This window comes from Nannospalax galili, unplaced genomic scaffold, assembly GCF_000622305.1.
Source record: "Nannospalax galili isolate Female #2095 unplaced genomic scaffold, S.galili_v1.0 scaffold107, whole genome shotgun sequence".
In the NCBI taxonomy this organism is placed as follows: domain Eukaryota; kingdom Metazoa; phylum Chordata; class Mammalia; order Rodentia; family Spalacidae; genus Nannospalax; species Nannospalax galili.
In genome coordinates this window covers 3,435,596-3,440,617 of record NW_008358490.1, presented here as the reverse complement: position 1 = coordinate 3,440,617, position 5,022 = coordinate 3,435,596, and the positions used below count along the sequence as shown (strand labels likewise).

Below are 5,022 nucleotides of genomic sequence, written 5' to 3'. Positions count from 1 at the left end.
TTTATACTGAGTTCACTATTGTATAACTGTATCAATTCAACTGTGAACCTAAAAATTTTGTAGCCACTTTTGAAAGAGATGTATCTTTCCTCTGGAAATTGTTACTGAGTATGTTAAAGCTGTGATGAAATGCTTCTTCTAAAAACAAACAAATAAATAAATAAATAAATAAATAATAAATAAATAAATGATGTTTCTGGAAAAAAAAAAAAAAAAAGAGGGAAGCCGCTCTTTCTCTTCGGGTCCCAGGCGCTTCTGGAGCAGTGGGATCCAGTGTAGACATGGCCAAGTCCAAGAATGACACCACACACAACCAGTCTCAAAAATGGCACAGAAATGGCATCAAGCAACCACGGTCACAAAGATATGAGTCTCTTAAGGGGGTGGACCCCAAGTTCCTGAGGAACATGCGTTTTACCAAGAAGCACAACAGGAAGGGTCTGAAGAAGATGATGGCCAACAGGAAAGCCATGAGTGCACGGGCCGAGGCTGTCAAGCCCTTGTGAAGCCCAAGGATGTTAAGCCCAAGATGCCAAAGGGTCCCAACAGCAAGTTCCGCCTGCTTGCTTTCATTGCTCACCCCAAACTTGGGAAGCGGATTTGTGGCTACATGCCCAAGGGTCGCAGGCTACCAAAGGCCAAGGCTGGGGCTGCAGCTCCAGCTAAAACCCAGGCTCCAGCTGCAGCTAAGACCCAGGCTGCAGCTCAGGCTCCCGAAGTTATCCAGGCCCTTGTGAAGGCCCCACAATAAAGGTCTTTGCCAATGTGAAGACAGATGGACTGGTGTGACCTCCCTTCCCACTGTTTGCAGAGGGCTGGTGTCCTGTGCTGTTTTTACAAATAAACTTGAGGGCAAGATGTTAAAAAAAAAAGAGGGAAGCCTTATTTCGGTGTGTGATTTTGGAGGTTTCAGCCCATGCATGGCTGTTTTGGGGACTGGGGGGAGGGAGGACACCAAGGAAGCTGCTCCCAAGGCAGATGGGAAACAAAACAGACAGGAAGGGACTGGCTGGGGTCCCAGGATCCCCTTTCAGGGTATGTTCCCAGTGACCTAACATCCTCCTGCTGGGTCCCATTTCCTAAAAGCTCCAACTACTAATAGTATCATTGGCAGCCAAGCCTTTAACACATGGACCTTTGGGGAACCTTCTAGAGCCAAACTATAGCAATAGGTTAGTCATTTCAAATTCTTCACATAATTGTCATGTGGGCCTTAACAACAAGACATGTCCTGAGCTTGGTTTTTTGTGTTTTGTTTTGTTTTGTTTTTTTCCTTTCTTGAGACAGAGTCTCACTATGCAGCCCTGGCTTGCCTAGAACTATGTAGATCAGGCTAGCCTCAAACTCAGAGATCTGCCTGCCTCTGCCTCCTGAGTACTGAAATTAAAGACATGTGCTTTTACGCCCAGATCTCCCAACCCCCAATGACCACCAAGGAGTCTGGAGTGTATGCAACAGCAAAGAGCCTTTATTCGGGCTTAAGCTTGGGCCCTCAGATTTCACCAATGCAGCAGATCCGTACTGAGAGCCCCTAACCAGGGTGGGGAAAGCTTTTTATAAGGAGTTTTGCTGAAGCTCGTGTGCACCAGATGCACTTTAAAATGATTGGATGGTCCTATGTTCTGAGTATGGGGAGGATTCTTATTGGTAGGGGCTGCCTTTAGGGCATTGGAATGTGCTGACTGTTATCTGTAGGGCCAGGAGTTTCTGTTTCTACCTTATTAGGCTTTTACATGCCTGGGCTTGCTTAATCTATGGCTTTGGGGCTGGGGGTAGCAACTGGAGATTTACAACATGCCTGGGTTTGTCCGGGCTTGCCTGAAACAGCTAGCCAAAATGGAGTCAGTGTATTCTGACTCTTGCATTTTGACTCTTCTTTCCCCCCAGAGTTATGGCAGGGATTAAATCTTTAAGCCAAGCAAATTACAGAAGAAGAAAGAAGAGGTTAGCAGAGTCAGAGTCCCACATTTCACATTTCCCCCTCTCCTAGTAACTAGGGATGACCCAATCATGGGTCTGGGTGTGGATTCACTAGTCGGACGGATGTGGGTGTGGTGAATCCAGGTGGCAACTCCATCCAGGTGGCAACTCCATCTACCTTTACTGCAATCGGGGTTGTCCGGAGCACCACGTATGGTCCTTTCCAGCGAGGTTCTAGGGTCTCTTGGTGGTGTCTGTGAATGTAGACCCAATCGCCAGGCCAGTAGTTGTGTGGGGTAGGAGGAGGAGCTCATACCGTACCTTGGAAGAATGTCTTTCAGTAGCTGCTTGGTGACCATTTGTGCAGTCTCATGCTTGGTAGGATACGCCTCAGTCCATCCTGAAAAAGTATCTACCAGAACTAAAAGATATTTGCAACCATATTTGCTAGGTTTTATCTCTGTGAAGTCCATTTCCCAGTGGGCTCTGGGCTTGGAGCCTCTTAACCGGGTCCCCTCTTCTTTGGGAGGTTCTCTGCACTTGTCAGCCTGCAGCTAAGACATTTGGAGGCAATTGAATCAACATGTGATCGGAGGTTCAGAACCTTGAGGTAAGTGTTTCTTAGGAGCTCTTCTGTCTTTTGAGTACCCAGGTGGGTGGTCCAATGGATGTGATTGAGAAGACCTTTGGCTAAATTACTTGGTAGGATAATCCTGCAGTCCCCTGTATGCCACCAGGAGTCAATCTTTTGGGTTATTGCAAGTTTGTATATCAGCCTCAGGTCATCCTGAGAGTAATCAGGTTGGTCTGGTAGCACAGGTGGCCCTGGGTCTGGCAGATGAACAGCCAGGACTGGGGAGGCTTTCAGGGCCGCCTCCTTGGCAACCTGGTCTGCTTTTCTGGTTTCCTCGGGCTATAGGTGTATCTGTCTTCGGGTGCCTGGGGCAATGGATGATAGCCAGTTTCTTGGGTAGCCATAGGGCAGCCAGTAAGTCTAGGATTTCTTGTTTATTTTTAATAGTCTTTCCCTCAGCTATGAGCAGCCCCCTCTCCTGGTAGATGGCCCCATGTACATGGGCTGTGGCAAAGGCATACTGGCTATCCTATACACATTCACTTTTATGTCCTTGCCTAATTTAAGAGCCTCAGTCAAGGCTATCAGCTCAGCCCTATGGGCTGAAGTCCCCGCAGGTAGAGCCGCCGCCCAGACATTTCGGTTTCTGTTAATACTGCTGTCCCCGTGTACCTCTGTCCATTCTGCACGAAACTGCTGCCATCAGTAAACCAAGTGGCTTCTGCATCAGGAAGTGGCTGATCAGTCAGGTCTTTTCTGAGCCTGTGTGTGTGGCTCAAGATCCCCACGCAATCATGCAAGGGTGTGTCCAGGTCTGGATCAGGCAGCAGGGTGGCCAGATTGAGGGCTGTGCTCAGGAGGAAATGAATCCTTGGGTGATTAAGAAGCAAGCTTTGATAGTGAGTCATTCAGGCATTGCTCAACCAGCGGTCAGGTGGCTGCTTGAGAACTCCCTCGATGGCATGAGGGGTTGTGATACATAATTTTTGTCTTGTCCGCATCTTTGACTAGAAGAGCCATGGCTGCTATAATTCACAAACATGGTGGCCACCCAGCAGCAACCAGGTCCAATTTTTCTGACAGATATGCCACCAGCCTATTCCAGGGCCCCAGAGTCTGAGTTAGGATTCCTTTTGCCACCCCCTTCTTTTCATCTATGAACAGATGAAAAGGCTTAGTAACATCTGGAAGTCCCAGGGCTGGGGTGGCTAGGAGGGCCTGTTTGATCTTACTGAAGGCCTCTTCCTGGACCTCCATCCAAACAAAGGGCTTGCTTTTCTGTGTGACTTCGTAGAGGGGCCTCGCCAATTCAGCAACTCCTGGGATCAACAAGCAGCAGAATCCAGCTGACCCCAGGAACTCCCTCACCACCCTCTGGGAATGAGGGGTGGGTATTTTCATCACTGTTTCTTTCCTGGCATCTGTAAGGCACCTTTGTCCTTCTTTTAATATGTATCCCAAATAGGTGACCTCTCTCTGGCATATTTGGGCTTTCTTGGCAGATGCCTGATATCCCAGTCTACCTAGGGTCCCCAGGAGATCTCTAATTCCCTGCTGACACTGTGAGGAGTCATCAGAAGCTATCAAGAATGTCATCCACATATTGTAATAGGGTGAACTGGGACTGTTTCAGCCAGTACTCACCCAGGTCTTCATGGAGAGCCTCATCAAACAGGGTGGGCAAATTTTTGAATCCCTGCGGCTGGTGGGTCCAAATCAGCTGCCCATTGAAGCTTATCTCCTGGTCTTGCCATTCAAAAGCAAAGAAGGGCTGGCTCTCTTTGGCCAGAGGAAGGCTAAAGAAGGCATCTTTCAAGTCTAACAACATGTACCAGTTTCTGGAAGGTGGCAAGGAACTCAGGAGAGTGTAAGGATTAGGTACCATTGGATGAACATCCATAACCCACTTGTTTACCTCTCTCAAGTCCTGGACCAGCTGATAGTAGAGGCCAGTTTTTGATGTAACCTAAACTCATCTTCTAGTTGTAGGGTGAGTCCTTGGATCAGGTGGCCTTCTTGATCAGTCATTTGGGCCCCACTAGGAGTGAAATGAATGTGGGCACTTATTTCTCTGAGCTCATGGATTTGTACCCCTCCTCGGGCCCTGCCTCACCCAGGAGGTTTTTCTGGGCAATCTTTTATCCAGTGGCCCAACTTTTTGCAATAGGCGCATTGGTTCTTCTGTAACCTCAGTCACCCTTCCTGGGGGTTCCTACCTGGGTCCGCAGAGAGGTAGTGCAGTTGATGTTCCGGCTCATCAGGTGACCTTGCGACTATAGCCAGAAGAATCTTAGCAGTCTCAGGTCTGCTTGGTGCTAGCAGCAGCTGTGGCTCAAGCTTGTTTGTCTTCTGGACTTTCTCTGTGGTTATAGACCCTCTCTGCCACTGCCAACAGCTCCGGCAGAGTCTTATCTGCCAATCTATCTAGTTCCTGTAATGTGTGCCTAATGTCGTGCACTGACTGGTTGACAAAGGCCAAAATGAATGCATTCTTGTTTTCTGGTGCCTCTGGATTCATGGGTGTATAA

At 48.4% G+C, this 5,022-nt stretch overlaps 1 pseudogene; it reads left to right on the top strand.

The window, feature by feature from the left end:
* The first annotated feature begins 281 nt into the window (after window positions 1-281).
* Window positions 282-872, top strand: LOC103724627 (annotated as a pseudogene).
* Window positions 873-5,022: the final 4,150 nt, after the last annotated feature.